The following is a 22,257-nucleotide window of genomic DNA, read 5'->3' on the forward strand; positions in this document are numbered from 1 at the left end:
TAGTATTATTTTAAATAATAATAATAATAATATTAACATTGTTATTATTAATAATATCATTAATACATTATTAATGAATTATTTAATAATATTATTACGTTTTAATATTAAGTTTTAGTTATAGAGTTGAGACTTATGCGATCCATAACATGTTTGTTAGAATGATTTCGAAAAAATCACATAGAAAATCATTTGTCGACGCGTTTCGAACCAACCAGTGTGGTTCATCGTCAAGACAAGTTGAAGAACAAGTCTGAGCAACAAGTTAAATAAGGAATGCAGGTCCTTCCAACAACTATATTTGACCAGGCAATGGTTAAAAATGACCTCTAACGGCTAGATTTGACCAGGGACCAGGTTGATAAGGATTAAGGAGAGGGGTCAAAGATGTTAAAGTTGAAAAATCTCTTAAATAAATTATTATGGCAAATTAAATTAAATTTATATTATTAATAATATTTTTTTTCCACAGAAAAAAATCGAACCCTCTATTAAAAAAATAGTTGGTTACAAAGCAAATGCATAGCATTACAGGAAGACTCGTGCTTTGCCTTGGAGGAGGAAAAAGCATAAAGTCACAGCTGGTTGTTAATCAAGAAACCAACGCAAAACCCCTTTGCTCGGATGGCAAAGAGCCAGCATGTCAATCCCAAATGGATGACAGGAAGAAGGATCACGATTTGAGAAGCCGCTCGCCGAAAAGACACCAGAGGCAGGGCAGACGACCCGACCAGCAAACGCACACCACCCAGAGATGTAAAGTCTGAGGGTCTACGAAGCAAGCAGCTTCCAAGAGAGAATCCTGCGTAGACACGATAAGGATTCTAGAGGACAGGTCGAAACGAGCCTCCTTTTACAAGGAGAGCAGCCCGAAAGACCTGAGAAAAAAACAGCGAACAGAAGAAAGAAATACAATTGAAACAAAACAAGTATATACAAACACAGGTGACAGAATTCTGAGAAAAGAAAGCTAATCGAAGATGGCCTGTTCGAGAGGACGAACCACCCCATTCTCCTCCTCTAAAACAGTCCACGACCCCAAGTCTTGGTCAACACCTTCTTTGGAGAGGCGATCAGCTTCAGAATTTCTTTCCCTGAAGATGTGGCTAAGGGAAATCTCTGTGAAAAGGTTTTTCAGTCGTGTTGCTTCTCTGAGCAGGGGAGACAAGATGAAATTCCTGCATAATTGCGTCCCATTGAACCATCTCACTGTATTCATAGAATCCCCGAAAATTTGAACTTCTTGCACATTCCTCAGGACAAGCCAGCAAAGAAGAAGGTGGAGGGCTTTCAACTCAGCAAAATTATTGGAGCCTTGGCCTAGGCCGACCGAAGCCTTAACAATCTTTTCCTTTGAAAAATGAATTATTAAGCCAGCCCCACATCGACCATTAATGTCTGAGGCCCCGTCATAATAAGCCCACGGAATTGAATATCTTATCGTTTCTTGCCTGACCAACCTGGGAGAAGGAGTAGCCTGCGGGACAGGGATACTATCATAGATAGCAGCTCCTTCTGCAGCCAATCTTTCAATCGGGAAGACGGAGTCCTTGAATATGACCTGGTTCCTGGCAAGCCACGTCCCCCAAGTTATGAGAAGCGGAATGGATCTTTCTCTGTCATTTGAAGCATCTTTCCACCACTTCTGCCAAGCTTCCAAAATCCCCTGCCCTCCCCACCTATAAGGGATTTTAAGTAACCTTAACGTTTCGGTCCACAGACTGGAATTGAAAGGGCAGAAAAGGAACAGGTGATGAACTGATTCGATGCTGTCTTTGCAGAGAGGACACCATCCAGGACCGATCCTACCTCGTCTTTGGAGAAAATCCCAAGAAGGGACTTTCTGGAGCAGGACACACCAAAAGAAGAGTCTAGTTTTCGGAGGACCTTTTAACTTCCATAGAGGCTTAGCCCACCATGCCAGATTTTCCCACCCTTTTTGGTCCATCATCCATTTGTACCCCATCTTTGGAGAGTAGAGGCCATTCTGAGCAAAGACCCACCAGAGTTCATCTGGAGCATCTGAGAGCCTGACTAAAGAGTTGAGGAGGTCTTTCCTGTACGAATCCCATTCCTCCAGCCATTCTTCATCCATTTGTAAATCTATTCCTTGCATCCACCCTTGGCTCCATATGGAGGTAGCCCGGGGATCGGCCACCTGATTTAATGTGTAACGTCCCTTCTCTTTTAAAATAGCAACCAACCCCTAAGATAGAGAGAATCGTTCTGAACACCCAATCCAGGGGTCTCTACCCAATCTTATTTGAGAGCCATCTCCCACACTCCAAGCCAAACCCTGCTCAATAATATTGACAGAGGCTACCACAACTTTCCAAACCACCGAGGAGTGTTTGCAGGTCTTTATTGGCAATCTGATCCAATCTATCGTTGATAGAGGGTCAATGTACTTTCTTTTTGAAATAGAAGTCCACAGGTTGTCAAAGGAAATGAGCCTCCATGCGAGTTTTGCTGCTAAAGATTGGGAAAAACATTGAAGATTTTTTATCCCCCAACCTCCCCACTCTTTGGGACGAGCCACTTTATCCCAGGCGATCCACGGGGTGACCTTCTCTGTCTTGGACCCCGCCCACAGAAACCTGCTGCAAAGTTTGTCAAGTGAGGATAGGATTCCTTTGGGAACCCAAGTCAGGCTAGCCCAATAGACTGGAACTGCCATAAGCACGGATTTAATTAACACAAGCCGTCCTGCCCTGGAAAGCCATCTGAAACTCCAGTGTTTCAGCTTGGATTCGATTCTTGAAAGGATCCAGTTCCAATCTGTGTTCCTGTAGTTATCAGCTTTGAGAAGAAATCCCAGGTATTTGAAGGTATCCTCCAGCGCTTTGACATCGAAGTTTAGGACCATCTTCACGCTGCGCAGCGTTTCTCTGGACATACCTGTGCACATGAGAGAGGATTTTTTTTCATTAATACAAAGTCCAGTAGCCTTCAGGAAAAGGTCAATGATCCTTTTGAGCGTCTTGCAATCCTCCAGGCTGCCATTACTGAAAAGTATTATGTCATCCAGGAATAGGAGGTGGGTAACCCAGAAATTTTTAGCTGCTTCGATGCATTTGAGAGACCCTTGTCTTTTTGCGTCATGAATCATAAGGCTGATGCCCTCTGCTGCTAACAGAAATAGAAGGGGAGAGAGCGGGCAGCCTTGACGCAGACCGTGTTCCAGACTAAAGAAACTGGAGGCCGCTCCATTAAGCAGAACATCTATGGAGGAGGTAGAAATACAGCTCATTATCCATTTCACAAAGTCATACCTGAAACCCAGATGAGTTAGTAAAAGCTTGAGGTACAACCAGCTGATTCTGTCGAAAGCCTTTGACAAATTGATCTTCACTACTGCTCCTTTTTTTTTCCAATTTTTAGACTATGAAGAGTTTCTTGAGCAACTCCAACCGCTTCATGAATTTGTTTGCCATCAAGGAAGCCAAATTGCTCAGGAGAAATATTTCTGGAGAGAAAAGGTTTTAATATGGAGGCAATAGCTTTTGCTATGATTTTATAAACACAGGTGCACAGGGATATGGGCCTGAATTCTTCAAAAGAGCTTGGGGGGTCAGTTTTGGGAATGAGGGCAAGAAATGTGGAGTTGAAAGGATGGAGAATTGTCCCTGTGCACCTGGATTCTTCCACAACTGCCACTAGCTCATCACCTATGAATTTGAAGAAATGATGGAAGAATTCGACAGTCCAACCATCCGGGCCGGGGCTTTTGTCCTTTTGCATAGATTTGAGAATATCTTCAACCTCCTCCTTAGAAACGGGTGCCATGATAGATTCATTTCCTTCCTCCTCAATGAACCTAGGAAAGAACTAGGAAACTCTTATAACTTCAGCAATAGAATCTTCCTCTGGGGCTTTGAAGAGGGTCTTGAAATGATTGATCCCTAGAGAAGCTAACTCTTCGAAAGATTGAGCCATATCACCATTGGCTTTCTTCATTTCCCATATAGTATTAGAATTTTTCCTTCCTTTGGCATAGTTCTGGAAAAACTTGGTGTTGTTGTCCCCCGCCTGCAACCAGATCGCTCTAATTTTTAACCTCCAGCTCTCCTCCCTGCTCTGGAGGATTTTCTTCCTTTCCATCTCCAGTTCTAAAATCCTGGCTCGAGACTCTTCTGTTCTATAACCAATAACGCCTGGGTCTTCTAGAAGGGCAATCTCTGATTTGACATTTTCCAGGATTTTTTCATCATTCAGTTTTTTTTGAAGGGCCCATTGCTTAGCGGCAGCCTTCATCCTTGTTAAATTTTCTATGAAAGCCTTGCTGCAACTCTCATCTTCACTGAGATTAGCATTCTTCCAAGTGTTGTGGAAAAGGCTAGTGAAGGATGCATCCAAAAGCCAGGAGGCATTAAATTTAAAGGGAATGCCCGGTTTAGAAAAAGCACCCTTCACTTCAAGAAAGACAGGGAGATGGTCAGAAAGACCGCCTTCCCCAACCTAATGTCTGAAAGCCTGTAGCTTATCGGCTAGCGGATCACCTAGAAGGAATCTGTCAAGCTTCTTCCCTACCCAATCATCACCAATTCTTCGATTCCTCCACGACGGGCGCATCTTGAGCGGAGTGACATCCACCAGAAGAGAGGAGGCCAGTTTATTTAGAAAGAAGTCAGTAAGGGGATCTGCTCTTGCTCTGACCCCCCAAGATTCTGTCATCCCCAGAGAAAAATTAAGGTCTCCGCCAATAATAAGATTTGGGTGCGCCATAAACGATTTAGCAAAGAAGGGGTTCCAGAACCTTTCCCGTTCCGAAACAGGACCATAAACATTGATAATGAGAAAGGGGATGCAAAGTTCGATGGAGTATAGTTCCACAACCAGTACATTTTCCCATCCCCAAGAGGAGGTCTCTCGAAGAACCTTCAAGTTGAAACCCAGAGCCACCCCTCCCGAGTGACCATTGGCGTCTATGACATGAAAGCTCTAGCCCGGAAGGAGCTTAACGAGGCAGCCTGTAACTTCTTCCCCCTTCCCCAGAGTTTCTTGGAGTAAAATAATATCAGGTTTATTGGACCTGACCATTTCCTTCAGAGTTAGCTTTTTGGGTAGGCTAGCTAGACCCCCGCAATTGTAGGATAGGATGATCATCGTAAACACGCAGAGGGTGTCCGATTTGCTCTAAGCACCCCTGGAAGAGACATCTGCTTCCCGTCAGCAATGTCGATGACAACCTTCAACTATGCCTTCGACAGATTAGTTTTCCTTCCTCTTTGCTTCCTCTAGCCTGTTGACTCCATATCTAACTCCAATCCGCTCACAGCAAGCCCTTTTCCCTTTCTGTTGGCTAAAGGTCTAAGATTATATGGGGGATCAGGACTCCGGTCAGAAGGAGGGGCAGAATAGGCAGCATCGATGGGAATAGAGGTCAGCAATGGTGAGGACGGAATGGTCATAATAACACTATCTATGGAGGCTTGACCCTTCCTCAGATCCGACATTTCATTCAAGAGCTGTCTAAGAGGACGAGACTCATCACAATAAGACAAAGATAGAGCATTAGTAAAGCACAAGGAGGAGGGAGGGGAAAGAAAACTCGCCTGAGCCTCCCTTGCCTTTTCAGAGACTGTTGAGGGTCCCAGGGAAATCATCGGATTAGAAATGTATTCATTTGCTGCAGTCCCCGATTGATCCTGATAATCAACCATCCCTTGCTCCGGGGCCAAACCCTGAGCAGATGCCATAGGGTCGCTTTCCTTGATCAGAGCCTCTGTTTCGTACATGTTCACCTTCTGGTTTTCCTTCTGAATATTTCTTCTTCTCCTTTGTCCTCGGCATCGACGGTGTCCAAGAGGACATTCCCGGGCCAGATGACCATATTGATGACATCGATGGCATATGAAAGGGAGGTTTTCATAGTCCAGGGTCTGAGTAAACTCAAGACCACGGTACTTCAGGTTCATAGCGTCTGCCAGGCCCTCTCTGGGGTTTGGGCTTACCAGTATACGGGCGACACCCCAGTCGTGAGATCGAAGATATGATCTATCAAAGTCGAGAAACTTCCCCAAAGTATTACCAATGGAGGTGAAGGCCGAGTCGGTCCAGAATTGCATAGGGAGACCCAGAAGTTTGACCCAGACTGGGGACTCCACCTCTTTTTCTTTCTGGGCGTTGAACAGGGGCGTCCATCTTCTGAAAAGGATTGGCCTCTTCCCGAAGCTCCAGTTCTTTTCCATCACCCAGTCGACATGCTCCTTATGTCCAAACCGAATACAAAACCATCCTCTGTCCAAATTTTTGATTTGTTCTGGCTGACCCGGTGCTTCTTTCCATTCTGACTGAGTCCAAGCCTTGATGTAGTCTACCGAGAACTTTCTTCCTCGGACTCTGCCAACTAATAATGTTTCCGAGGCTTCCATAGCCTGATCTATACAAATATCCACTCCAAACACACAGCTAGGTCACTCCTCCTTTATTATGATAGGTTTGATCTTCTTCTCTTTCCACCCCCTCCATCCTTCCTGGCTTCTCCCTTTCCTGTGTTCTTTTTAACAGGATCAGCTGTCGTTTCTGCCCCATATAGCTCAGCTTTTTTATCGTCATTGACTCTATTATCTATTTCCACCTCTACAACCGACCTTTTTATCCCATCCCCTGAGGTAAGAGCCAATCTTCTCGCTCGTACCTCTTTTCCGAAACCTTTCGACTCCCTTTCTTCCTCTTCATTGGTCGGAGTCTTTGTCAAGATGGTAGTCAATCCTTCCAAAATAGATTTTGCAACTGAGACTCGTTCCTGAGCTCTTATCTTCATGCTCCCTTCTCCCACCGCCTTGTCAGGAAACCGGGGGTACACTACATGATTCGGGAAGAAGTTTTTTAGGTTTTCCTCTGAGACGTCCTGACCCCAGCAGGCGAGTAGGTCTTCTGGCTCTGGGTCAATGTCGACTGTCTCGCATTCAAAAGACAACTCCCGATGGGCATCACGACCCGGGTCCACCATCTATTAGTCTATACAGATATCTGACTTGTCAGCCTCCAGTCTGCAAACCCACTTGCTTACTTGCTTCTACCCCAGCTCACAGCCTCCCAACGCGTACTGCGTTCTTCCTCCAAACTGCGCTTACACTGTCGTTCAAAACCGCGTTTCTCTGCCTCCATGCTCGCACAGCGCTTGGTCTTTACATTACGGATCTACTGCCAAACGAGGCTCCTACCCTCGACCTCCATGTTCGCACCTATATTCCCCCACCGATAGGGTTTAGTTGCAGAGCCGCCATCACTCTCCTAGGTATGTTACCATGTCTTTGGTCTATTATTAATAATATTATTATTAATTTTAAAATAATAATATTATTATTCTTATTATTAGTATTAATATTAAGGTAAATAATTCTATTAAAAGAATAATAATATTATTATTACTAAATTATTGTTACTATGATACTAATATTAAAATTCTTAATATTAGGGTAAATCCAATATTAAAATTAAAGTGACCAATGTTAAATTGATATTAATATTATTATTATTAACTTCAAAATAATATTATTACTATTACTATTATTAATATTAATAATAGTCTAGGGTAAATAATTCCATTATTACTAATTACCAAAATATTTTACTCAAGAGTAAATATATTGAAGTGACTCATGTTAAAATAATAGTAATATTATTATTATTAATTTCAAAATAATATTACTATTACTACTAATACTAGCCTAGGGTAAATAATCAATTATTTCTAATTATTAATATGTTTTACTAAAGAGTAAATATATTAAAATATTAAGGTGAATAATTTTATTAAAAGAATAATATTATTAATATTACTAAACTATTATTATTATAATTATTAATGATAATAATGATATTGTTATAACTTTTAATATATTACTGAAATTAAAGTGACTAATGTTAAAAAATATATTAATAAGATAATATTAATAATAGTCTAGGGTAAATAATTCCATTATTACTAATTATTAAGATATTTTATTAAAGAGTAAATAAATTAAAACTTGATCAAGGGATCATATTGTTACAACCAATCAAAGAAGACATAAGATATCAAAGGATTATAAACGAAGGTAAGCTAAAGAAACAAAAAAGGTCAAGGAAAGGAAAAAAATGACCAACGGGACGAAGAGGGCTAGGAAGAAAGGGCTGGGATCCAACAACTACTAATCTTCCAGCCGTCATCCCTCTTGAGATTATTATACCTTTTCTCGATTTCAAGGGCTTCCTTAAATTTTCGATGGTGAAACTGCACAACTTTTGCAATAACACGAGCCTCTTCGATACAAACATGATGTTTGGTCGTCTCGGCATGCTCTGCAAGGGCGGAGGACTTGACCCTCCCATGCTTTAAGTCTGTTGAGTGCTCACTAATCCTCTGATTAATTCGAGTGCTCACTAATCCTCTGATTAATAGAGCGACCAGTCTCACTAATGTATGGGGTCCCACAGGAACAGGGAATGACATAGACACCTTTCATGTCCTTAGGGTCAATAGGATCTTTAACAAATAGCAGGGAGCTACATATTATTTTAAATAATAATAATAATATTAACATTGTTATTAGTAATAATATCATTAATACATTATTAATGAATTATTTAATAATATTATTAGATATAATAAATTAATATATTTTATCAATTAGTTAAAAAAATAGTTAATGTGGCTAACATTTAACATTTATTAATGACTAACGGTAGTTAATCATAAATAATAATTGTCAATTCTATTTCTTATTACTAAATATATTAAGCCATAATTGATCATTTATCAATGTATTAAGTCAAATGAAATATTAATACTTTGATCATTAAATATTTTTCTTAAATTTATTAAAATTTATAATCACATCATAAATTGTATGGCTAAATAAATAAATTTTAATTAAAAAATTGTTAAACTGCTCATATAAACACCCATTAAAACTACTTAATTACTATTTGGATGGGCATCTCTCATCATCTTCGTCATTAATGGTCACAACAATAACAACCAAGAAAGAGAAGCTCAAAGGGTGGTGTCGACACTATTCATTAAACATCTTCCGTAAGCACTACCGGCCGAAACATTGATGCACCTATTCTTTCACTATGGCGCTTCTGTCGTACGCCCTTGCGTTGCAGGCAGGTACTCCTACTCATGTAATTGGCATCACAACTCAATTTTCATTACAAGTCTGTATATGGTTGCTTCAAATACTGGGAAAGCAAATTCGAAATCATATTAAAACATTAAGATTCGTTTTTTAGTTAATGCAATTAATTAAAATCTTTTTTGAACTTTATTCTTGCATGACATAAATTCAAATTGGGAAGCCAGGCTATTAACCATCCTTAAATCCTTAGTTATTCAGCCTTTGTGCAATATTTCATTCTCATTCTTTATTGTTATTCTTGGAGATAATATTGCTGCCTTTTTTATGTATTTGGAAGTTGCTTTGAGATACATGCACCCAGGGCTGGATTGCAGAACATAGACTTCCTTTGGTTTAGCTGCGTCTCACTCAAATCTTTGCTGCAGAGTCGTACGAATGGCGGCTCAAACATCTTGACTGCAGAGTCGTAATAACGGCCGCTCAAAAATATCATTAGGCAATAAGAAGGTCTAAAGCTGAACTAATCAAATAATAAGATTAATATATTTAAGAAAATAAATTATTTAAGTTTTATAGTGTAAATATTAGATATTTTAGTTTAATCAAAAAATAAATTAATAGAAAGTCTATGCAATATCGAGTGTGTTATACTTGCCAGCGGAAAAATAATAATAAGGGAATCAACTTCATTATGACAATCGAGTTGCCATGATTGATACAAATATTCGTTTAGTAACTTCCACGAGTCGAAACAATGCTTAGAAGTATTTGAGGAACTGGCTTTTCCAACACCTGCTATTGTTTCAGTTTCCCGTAAGTATCATTCCGCAGCTCCAACACTAAAGGCTACGAAGCAGATGTTGTGTTTGAATCATTGAGAAAAGTGGATTGAATTTAGCGACAAGAAGATCCAGATGCTTTGCTTAGTTCCTCGTCTTATCTAACTGCCGCCTCATCTTCCTCTGTAGTCTTTACACGACTTTTAAAAGTTAACCTGCATAAACTAACTGACTTAATTGTATTTTTACTACCTTTAAAAATGCAGTTGTTTATAATGAGATTTTTTGGAAGTTTTTCCGGTGGGTTTTTCCAGTCAAAATCCGGCAGCAATTTATTGGAATCGCAAGTTTGATAGCTAGTTTCTGCACAATCAAAGTGTCCCAGGGGTTTTTCAGGGTGCTGAATCTAAATATGCAGTTAAAAAACCATTTTAATTGCAACAAATCAAGATTTAACCTCAATTTCTTCCGTCGGATTCTGTCACCGGAATCTCCAAAAAGTCGCATTATAGACAACTCCTTTAAAAATTCACAAAGCTTGACTATTACGGTATTTAAAATAAATATATGCTGGTACGTAAATTTTTCTCATTGAAAATTTTTGGATTATTTGTAAGAAAATAAATTATTCAAGTTTTATAATGTAAACATTAGGTATTTTAGTTTAATTTTTGGTCAAAGGATAAATCAATAGAAAGTCCATGCAATATCAATTGCGTTATATACCTGCCAGCGGCAGGATAATAAGCCATGGTATTGGCCCATGCCTATTCACAAGTTAATAACAAAACCAAAATATAACAAATTGAATTTTATTATTTTTATTACTTTAACTTTTTATTATTAATTGAGACAACATTTAAATGTTTACACTCATCCCCCATACTAGGGTTTATATTACTTTTAACTTTTTATTTATTACTTTTAACTTCTTGTTTATTATTTTTAATTTTTTATTATTATTTGAGCTAACATTTAAATGTTTACACTCATCTCCCTGATATCACTTTTAACATTTATTTTATTTTGTTTTTTAATTGGGTTGGCATTTAAAATTGTTTACATACTTACATTACATCTACACATCTAACCTATTCTGGGTTGTAGAGCACCTCTCGACGCAATAATTGGTGGTTTTTTCTTGATCTTGAAATGATTTTTACAAGTGGTTCTTCACATAGCAGTAAAGGCCTTTGATGGCACATTACATCACTCTACTATATAACTTTTCCAAGCCATTTTGCACTCTCCAGAGAGTAGGATGATCTTGCATATGTAGTGTTACCCCTCCATAGCAGAGCATTTGGCAATTTGATGATTCTAGATTGTGATTGATACTCCAGAGAACCCCATATGCTGAAATGTTGAGCTCCTCTTGCTTGTTGTTGATGTTACTTAATGTTGTACTCAACAGACCCAGGATGCCCCTAAGATGGCCTTGACACTATTTGATAAGTGTTGCTCAATTCAGAGTCCATATGATGATGGTCATCTCCAAGTTGACAAGGGAGGACATGTACTCACATTTGGAGCCTCGACGTTAGAGACAAATAGTTCCATCTCACCCATGTATCCCTTAAGAGGGTGGCATAGGCACCCATAGCATGGTTTTTAACATGGAGTCAATCTGAGGTATGTCTTGAGGTATCCCCTAAAGATTTGGAGTTAATTATGATGATGGGACATCTCATTAGCTCATATCATGCCCTTTTGTAGCATTTATGACCCAAAAAGGGCATGATATAATGCTTTTGGAGGACATCGACCTACATGTGAGCGATTATATGGCATTATTTTATTGATTTGAGCTATGAGGTGGGCTTGTAACTCCTTCACTTGTAAAACACTCAAATTCAAACTTGTTTTAGGTCTTGTAGGCTAATATTTTTGTAAAAGTTAAGGGATAGACCTCATATAAATAAATGTTCCTCCACTTCATTTATGCATCTTCTCACACATGAATTTGGCCTCCTGAGAGACACTGTGAAATGCCTTATCTACTTTTATTCTTAGTAAATATGGTGATTTCTATGGAGCATCTTGCTAATGGAGATTGATCTTTGCTTTGGAGACATCTTGTTGGGATTGAAAGAAGGATTTTCTTGGAATAATTTGTGAGTTTATTTCTAGTTTTTCTATATTTTACATGTGAATGAATTCTTGCTAGGGTTTCTAAATGTACTATGACTAAATGCTTATTTGATGCATGAGCATCTATCGGTTAAAACCATTTTGACCCTCTTAGATCAAAACCCTTTTACAAAGAAAGTTGGTTTCCTTAATTTATTTAATTTTGTAATATTTTCCTAGTTGTAATATAGAAGAATCTATATTGTTATGGAAGTTAGGATGCGTGTTATTTGATAGCTATGTGTTAAGGGATAGATTTAGCCCATTTAGGAATTTATTAGATAATTCAGTGAAACAAATTGAGTTTGTTGAATCTGGGAACAAGAGTCTTATCTAATAGAATTTCAATGTAATTGAGAAGTGATTTTTTTAGAGGAGAGCGAGAGATTCAGAATTTTGTGTGTAAATATTTGTATAGAGGAGGAATATTGTGTGTAAAATGAAAAATTTACGTAACCTTCTCCTTTCAACTTGAATAAATATATATCATTTGTGTGTTTTATGTGTTATGGTGATCATGGTTGTTGAGTATAGATCTGAGCATGTTTATTTTCACTTATAGAAGAAATTGAATGTTGTGACCAATCAATGGATTAAATTCATGTTATTTGTGTATAGTGATGGGCCTCCCAAATAGGTACAATTCAAGGTCCATTTGATCATCCTTCATCACATTTTAACATCTCTTTTTGCATTTGATGACATCTTTTTTAGCTATATTGTGTTCACTAGGAAGGATAAGGAATATTTGTTATATCATGTAGATAATGCATTGAATGTGCAAGACAAAGAGCAATTATTGTGTAGAACACGTTGGGGACCAACAGGAGAAGATTTAAGAGGCTCATTCCTTGCATCAATCCATCAAAAACATTAGTTGACTTATGGACAGTTACTATCCCTCAATGACTGTGAGATCCCCCAAGAGACCAGATCCACTTTTGTAGGAGATATGGAGGGAAGAAACCCTCCCTACAAAGAGGTTGCCCCTCACTCATTTTGTATAAATAAAGGAGCTTAGCAGCTCAGTAGGATTCGACTTTCAGAGGAAGATAATGACTATTAGAGCAAGAGCTTGCTACTTGTTGTTTCCATTGTCATGTTATGTATTTGAACAATTTTTGAGATTAATGAAAAGCATCATTTTGCCTCTAGTCTGAGTTTTTTTTAAGGGAGCTAGGTTTCCTTGGGTTAGGGCCCAACCTAAGTACTCAAGCCCCTCTTTTGTGCATTTTTGTTATGCATTTCTTTTTTCCGCACCTAAGCTAGTTGTTTTTCTTTCTGCAAATATGTTTATATAAATTTTTCTGCCTTTATAGGTTGAAAATTAAGCTATCTTGAGGAGCTTGGTTGTGTACTCAAGCCCCTCTTTTGTGCATTTTTGTTATGCATTTCTTTTTTCTGCACTTAAGCTAGTTGTTTTTCTTTCTGCAAATATGTTTATATAAAAGTTTTTTGCCTCTATAGGTTGAAAATTAAGCTCTCTTGAGGAGCTTGGTTGTGTACTGTGCGAGGAAAAGCACAAAAATATAGTTTTTTTTTTTTTAATATCTAGATTCTAGTTCAAATTCAACTCATCCTTTCACATGCATTTTGGTTTTCTGCAATTAGTATTTTAGCAGTCCTTTACTCACATTGTCTTTGCTAGTTGAATAATCATTTTGTGTTCGGGTGAGATCTATTGGTTCATATGGTAGAGTAACATCATTTTCATCACCAACACCATCTCCTTCAACATTCCTCTTCCCATTTTCATTCGTTTGTCCAAGTTATTTGCACACATAAAATTACATTACAATGTTACAAGAGATTGTTAGTTTGTTTTTCCCCTTGTGAAAGATGTAGAAAATTTCTACAAATATCGCTCTAATACCATGTAGAAAATCTATGTAGGTTAACTTGATAATGCAATATAAATCAAAGAAAAATACTATAACCTACTTCTACTATCAATTTGCGGAAGCTTAAAGATCGAGCTGAACAATATAACCAAAAGAAGAAGAATCAATTGCACAATACACATGAAAATACTTTGGGGAAAGCCTCAGCTAAAAACCCCACACTATTTTATTATCATACATGGTGGAAATACATAGGAATTATACAAAGCCTTAGCTCTCACAGCTAGCCAGATCTCAGTACAATCCTCACAGATGCTCATAGGAAATCTTGGCTTCTCTCCAGCCTTCCTCTCTACCTTCCAAGCTCCTATTTCCTTGCGCTATTCCTAGTGGATGATTTTCTTCAACCAAGTGGATGATCTTCCTCCAAAAATGCACAATCTTCAAGGATGATTCCTTGACTGCATGCATGAGTTTTCTTTATAAGAAAACACATGCAACTGATAGTACATTGTCCTTGACTTTAATCTCAACTGGGTCTTTCTCAGAATAGACATGCATGAGTTTCTGATGAGGGAATCTTCAGTTAACTGGAGTAGCACTAGTTGAGTGCATGAATGCATCAACTGACTGTTAACTCACCATTAGTTCCTCAAATAGTTTGGAACTAATTTAACTGGACTTAACTCAGTAAGCTGAGTTAACTAATTACAACTCAAATATAAATCAATCTTATCTCCTTAATTTAAGGGATAACTCTTGCATGACTTCAGAAAGACTTCTAACTTGAATTTCACCAACTAATTAATTCAAAATAAATAAATTAATTATTTCCAAGTAGCTGTTAAGACTAAATTCGATTTTAATTCACAATTTAATTCAAGGACAAATTAAATTAGAATATTCATGTTGCCATATTTCAACACTCCCTCTCAACAAGAAAGGGATTATCTGCCACCCCTATCTTGTCTCTATGGAACTCGAATTTACACTTTGACAATGCCTTTGTCAAAATGTTAGCATCTTGCTCCTCTATCGAAATACACTGCAACAACATGATTCTCTCGACCTATGAAAAGCCACGGGCAACAAATCTTGCCTTATGCTTCTCCACACTACCATTAGTAGCTTGCTTTGCTTTGTAAAGCCAACCGGAACTCACGACTGACTTGTTCTCCGATCTCAGAACCACGTCCCAAACACTGTTACGACCTATGGAGTCATACTCCTCCACCATAGCATCAACCCAAATCGGCTGCTGCACTGCTTCCTCAAAGGAAGATGGCTCGGTCTTAACACATTCCCCAGCAAGGGCCATGTATCCAGTGTACCTCTCAGGTGACCTCCTATGTCTATGTTGAGAAGATGGTGCTCCCACATTCTTTCTCACATCCTCCAACAATTTGTTAGCTTCTCTTGTGTGCTTCCATCCATCTTTGGAAGACTCTGCTTGAGTGGATGTATCCACTCCTGGAACCTCTGCATGCGGCTGCTCCGCATCAGTCTGAGGCTCCTCCTCCTTAGGAACCAACAGTTCCTCCACAACTTGTAGATGGAGCTCCCTCTTAAGGGAAACTTGCATGGCCTTCTACTCATCAAACTTGAGATATTTACGAACCACTGTCCTCTGACTGGTAGGAAAGTACACCCGATAGTTGTGAGGTGTATAAGTGTACCCCACAAATATCCCCAACTCTGTTGTTGGCTCAAGCTTCTTCCGTGCATCCTTGTCACATGGCAATATACTGATGAGCCAAATATCCTGAAGTGACCCACATCTGGTCTCTTACCAGAGAAAGCTTCCTCTGGTGTCTTGACCACATTCAATGGCTTCCACAATGATAGCGATTTCCTGCCCATTTTTAGATCCGTTTGGCCACATGGAGGGGTTCTTTTAGGGATCAGTTGATGGATCTGTTAGAATATTTCATCATGGAAGATTCTCTGCCAATACAGGGCCAAAATTAGTTGAAATCAGGGAGAAAAGCAAGCCAAAATATAAGAAAACTATAAAATAAAAAATATAAGTTGTGAGACTGAATTAAAACAAATTAAATGGATCTATTTTATTTTATTTAAACATTACAGTTGTACCAAATAGTGACACATGGCATCATTTGAGTGGAATCGGAGGTAAGTGGATTATCATAAGCTTTTATAATGTGCGCAAACAAAAACACCGATATTGGAAGGCTTTGATATGGAGCGAATGTGATTTTCCGATCAAATCAACGTTAATAAGCATATCGGGTCCATTTATTGGAATGAATAGTATGTTAGAGGTTGGAGATTGGAGATGAATGATTATTGCATATAGGAGATTAGAGGCCTTTATGGATATCGACGATCAGAGGGAAATATGATATCGAAGTTTAGAGATCGGCAGAGAGATATATCAAAGTTTTATTACTGTTACCATATAAAAAGTTCTGATGTAAGGGGTGGATGCGATAGTCTGATTATATCATAATTAATACCATATCGAATCCAGATATCAGAGATCAAGAATGAATAACCCAAATATAAAGTTTCCTGGGTGACGTGTGTCTAGTCAATTTAACGTCTTAAATTGCTCTACATAAATTATCAATCCGGGTATCGTAAACTGATGAAGTGTGGTGCACCATATGTGCTTAGTTAACCTTTTTCTTACTTCGTTGTTTTATAGATTTTATTTTGTTTTGGGGTTTTGTTTTTGTTGGTTTCCTAAAGTGTCTAATGCAAATGGAAATCCTATTCTAAGGTCTTAAGAATGCTTTTAAAGGACAAGTATGGATAGAGATTTCAAGACAAGGCCTATGTCCCTAATGGTAACTTCCAAAACTTAGCACTTCAAAAGATCTTAAAACATGTTATTGATGGAATTAGTACTTAAACAAAAGTGTAAATATGCAGCTACTTCTATCAAAATAGAATGCAATAACCAATCAATGAGCTATTGACTATGAAACCCAGTATCCTTGCTGCTGTATAAAAAGAAAACTGAAGAAAGTAAAAACTGAACTTAAAGCAACTCAAAGACTGAAAGCAAAGCAACTAAATCACACTACTTCAACCCCCATTCTGATCCTTCTCCTTTCAACTCAATCTGTCTATAGAAAGTAATCATAAACAAGCTGAGTAATATGATATCTAAATTGCATAAAATGAAACTAAGATTAAATCACACTACTTCAACCCCCGTTCTGATCCTTCTCCTTTCAACTCAATCTGTCTATACGAAGTAATCATAAACAAGCTGAGTAATATGATATCTAAATTGCATGAAAGTAAATGAGCAAAACAAAACTGAAAGAAATAACAATGCTGGAATTGGAACTCAAAAGAAATAAATCAGCAGAAGGACAAGATGATTCCGTCATTTCATTAGTCATTAAAAAGCTATGTGAATTATGAACCTACAATCAACCGGTTGAACACACTTGCATGAATGAAAAATCTAATCTATCAAACTTGAAAGCAATCAAATGACATAATGAAATCAAAGCAAAATTTACAAAATGAAATCTACTCTACCTTACATTCTAATATGCTCCATGACATCTACTTCACATCTCCTTCCATGTTGAGAACATCAAAGCTTTATTCAAATTCTTCAAAATCACAAAGTACAACAAAGCTCTCCAAAGCTTTCAAAAGCCATCAAGGAAGAACTACAAACTCACAAGCTAAAAAGACTTAAGAACTCCAAACTCTAAGCTCTAAGCTCTAAGCTAACAAATGAAGGAGAGAGATCTCCTATTTATACAAAAAGATGAGAAGCCATCTCATTAATGAGAGTCCATGAATCTCTCCCTCTACCTCTAGAGTCCTAATCAAAATAGGAACTAATAAGACACATGTCTTCTTAGAGTTACAATACAATTAGGAGATGTGACACATATCCTCATGATCCCATGATTCTTTCCACTCAAATTCGAGTTTGGCCTTAGAGTGCCACATAAGGGTCTTCTAGAAGCCTCCTTTCAACCTACACATGTCAACAATCTCAACCCATTTGTTAGGTACAAGCATATGCACATTATTTTCTAATTTTTAACCACAAATTCACTTAAAAGGCTTAGAATTAATAAAGATTGGAAAAACATAAATGTGGCCCAATGATAATGAAAGTAGGATGAATGTGGTGACATAGTAGTGAAATGGAGGTGATATAATGGACATAATAGTGAAAGTGTAATGGAAATGAATGACATTTTCAAGACTCAACAATGTGGTATGCAAAGACCACAAATCATGACCGTGAAAAGGTTGTTGCGTAAACCCTTTATTAAACCTCGTTAAATTATTTATCAAGTGGAACAGAGGTGGGGACATATTGGGTTTTAATATATCATAACATTTAAACGTTGTAACCCTGATATGTGACCTTTGTGATATGCATAAACTACAACCACTTGTTGCATAAGATGAAGGCCTTGGAAATCAGAACTTTGGATATCAGAAGGGCTTATACAGTAACTTTTTAGTTGAGCCTCCCCGATATCCAAAAGACCTGTGGTTCCAATATTATATAATGTAAGAATTAAAGCCACTTGTAATATAAAGGGTTTAGCCCTAATATTACTTTTAAATAATAAAACCACTTTAACATTGAAGCTTGGTCTCAGGGGCTATGTTTATTATTTACAAATTAAAATAAATTATTTATTTATACAAAAAGTAAATATTTACAAAATAACCTAAATAATAAAAAAATGATTATGCAATTTATGTATACTTAGTATGCCAAGGTAGTTAAAATATCCAATCTAAGTCCAATCATTATTTACAAATCAGATAACCATAAGAAGTGAAACAAAAGATATAGGAAGCTAGTGTTAGGTAAAACTTGCTAAGACAATCAAAACTGAAAAACAAAAGGGTCCCCATAATTTTATTATATGGCTAAAATAGAAATTAAATGGGGGGTTGTTGAGTACTACAACAATTGGTGATACACTGGGTGAAACTGTTATCTCTGGACAAATAAATGAAGCTTTAAACAATTAAACAAGTGTTTTGGGTAAATTTAGTGTTTCTACAAATGCCTAACCCTCTAGACCTAGTAGCTAGTTTAGAAACAATAAACAAAGTAATTTGTTGCTTTTCCTATAATCAACAGATAAGAGAAGGAGGAAAAGAAACCAACCTGTAACTTTCGCTTGATCCCTCTCTCCTTTGATCGATTTCACCACTCCTTTCCATACTTAACTCGCTTGGAAAGTACCTGCACACAAGCCGAGACAGAAACCCATCAAAGCATACAATAAAGATCTATTAATTAAACATATCATAGAATCCAAAATATGATATACATCATATAAACACATGAATGGAAAAGCGTTGAATTCTTCATTGCTAAAAGGAAAGATTACAACCCATGAATGTTCATGCTTGATTCAGTGTCTTCCTTCCAGTTTCAATCCCTTCTCTCCTCATGAAGCAACAATTCGACATCATTACAATACTCTTACTAAACTCATTCAAACAGCATCTCCTTAGCTCAAGAAATTCCAACCTAGACCAGCCTTTGAATGCTTGGTCAATTTATAGTTGAATGGAGGAGGTTAAGCCATTAATGGTCCTCATGAATGCTCCGCTAAAATTGGGAAGTGGTTTCATGGAGGAAGGGATAATGGATTGAGGTTCATTCATCTCCTTCCTCATCTAAATGCGAGCTCAATCAACCTGGAAACTTCCAGAAGTCATCCAATGGATTCATTTAAAAAATTTGATGAATCTTGCCCAACATAGGTGAAACAAATGCTAACTACGCTGCAGTGCACCCAGTCAGTGCAGCTTCTGCATTGCAATGCAGCCTGATAGAAGGCTACCTGCGCTGATCTCCTTAGGGACACTTTTTGGATGAATGGTGTCATGGAAACTCTTGGGAGGCAAGTATCATGATGTAGGTTGACCTCATTAGAGAATGAAAACAACTGAATTAGGGTTTGATGGACCCTAATAATACGGATCTGGAAGTCGGGATTGATGTGCCCAAATTGACCTGTAACAACAAGAAGACTTATAAAGGTAAAAATCTTGAAGTTTTAATTGATAAAAGTTACTCTAAATAAAATAACTCATCATATTGTGAATTATCTCATAACTTGTTTATTGATGAAAATATTTATTACCTTTGTTGGTCATTTAATCAGTTATAAAGATAAAGTTAAGAACTATAGAAGATTAGCTTTTAAGATAGACCTATTTGTCACTAGTAGAGCCACTATTGCCAGCAGACGTCCATAACCTCGACAAGGTTACCATTTAACCAAAGATATATTAGTATCCCATCCACTTATAGTAATATTCTTAGAGGTATTTAATCTTTTCTTTTAGAATTTTATTTTTTAGCTTACTTGAAAGTCATTGTCCTAGCTTGGTAACCAGATGATGACAATTCCATTCACATGTTACAATGATATTGAACAATTCGGCTGGCGATGATACCTCTTGTCTCATAGTTATATAACCATAAGCCACTATCCTGGTTTGCTGACTAGTATTGATAATGTCAATATCATTGGTTTCCTATGATCATGGTAAGTCAACTCATGATGAGATCTCTTATCTTTCAAGATTTATATATATTTTAATTACACTCTAAAAAAATTAAAATTAGTGGATGGTATATTCACTCCTTAGGGGTAATGGATGGCAATTGAAGCCAAAAGATGCAAAAACTTCAAAATAGCATTTATTTTTTAAAGAAATATTTTCATGACCAATCATAGGATAACCATATTTTATAAAGTTTTCAAGTTATGAAAAATTTACAATTTAATGGATAAAAAAATTTCAGAGCTTTGTAATAGATGCAATACTAAACTTCAAAGTTATAATCAATACTTCTAAGATATCTTCTCTAATCATTTAAATTTCATGTAAATTATGAGAGACCCCAATGTGAAGACAAAAGTATATTACCTAACCTAACTAGGATTAAAGACATCGATATATACATGTGATTTTGTGAAAATGACATAAAAAAGGCAAGCACCAAATGTTAGCAAATTAGCAGGGAAGCCAATCAAGAGGATAAGCTCTACGTTGATTTTTTACAAGATATAAAAAGTATGTCAACGTTAGTGCTTTTATCTTGTAAAGAAATTTGTTAATTTAGGCTTATTAGATGATAACTCATTGACTTGCATTTCCGGGGACTTTCTCCTTTTACAAATCGTGTTCTATAAATTTTAATTGCAAGTCTTTTGGCTATGTATGGAAAGATAGAAACAAAATGACCACAATTTTGGGTATTCACCTAATCTTGCTAGGTGTTGGTGCTTTTCTTCCAGTGCTAAAAGCTTTGTATTTTGGAGGTGTATATGATACTTGGGCTCCCGGCGGTGGAGATGTAAGAAAAATTACAAACCCGACACTTAACCCAAGTGCTATATTTGGTTATTTACTGAAATCTCCTTTCGGAGGAGAAGGATGGATCGTTAGCGGGGAAACATCCGTCGAGGCCGTCGAGAGAGGGCCCCCGACTCTATCTCTATCTCTATATAGCCGCCACTCGGCCAACCCCTATCTATATACGGGACATAGTTCTTAGTCCCCGCTCCATATTTGCGCATTCCAGCGATGGGCTCTCCAGTGTTCAGTGTTCGTTTGGTGTTCAATCGAGGCCGACTTCGTTTTGTTTTCAGAAAAAGACCATAAATCAGAAACAATAAAGGGAAGAGGAAACTTCCCAAAACTCCTTGCCTGTTCTTCCTAGCTTCTTTTACTAAAAAAAACCAAAATAAATTCTCAAACTAATGTAAACCTGCAAAACAAAGGAGCATAGGATAAGGGAACATAACTGGAAGAGATAACAGAAGCAAGGAATTCAAGCAAAAGGAAAAATTGCAGAAAATAAAAGGATGAGAATGGGCACATGAAACTCAACAATGGAGAAATTTATTTGATCTTACCTGAGAAATATATATATATATTTTCCAGTGGAAGTGACCTCTTCTTTTAATTGGAAGTAAAAGCATGAAGAAGTAGCTTTGAATGTAATTTTCATTGGCCCAAAATCATAATTTATTCAATTTAAAATGCTAAGTAATGAACTATTAATCATATCCACTTCGGAGGATCAAAAGTGATAAAATAAGCCTTTAGAGATATTTGTGAGTCCAAAATTGCCAAGTCATAGTAATTCCTTGAAACTTCATGATACATGTTTTCATTAAAAAAATAATGCAATGAAGTTTTTCAAAATCAATGCAATTAAGCACATCATAAGTGTATATGATTTGACTCTATAAGAACTCCGACATGTTTCAAGACATTTTGCTAGAAAATGAAAGGAGATGCCAAGAAAAACTTGGATTCATTACTTGCTTATTAAAAATTTGAAATAATGAAATAAATGCAAACATAAAATGAATCTAATCTAAATTAATCTATTCCTATTGCTAATTGAATGGAAGGAAACTTGACTAATATAGTCATACTTCC

Source organism: Pinus tabuliformis, chromosome 7 (genome assembly GCF_031772625.1).
Source record: "Pinus tabuliformis cultivar Carrire ecotype Pingquan chromosome 7, CPIR1, whole genome shotgun sequence".
In the NCBI taxonomy this organism is placed as follows: Eukaryota; Viridiplantae; Streptophyta; class Pinopsida; order Pinales; family Pinaceae; genus Pinus; species Pinus tabuliformis.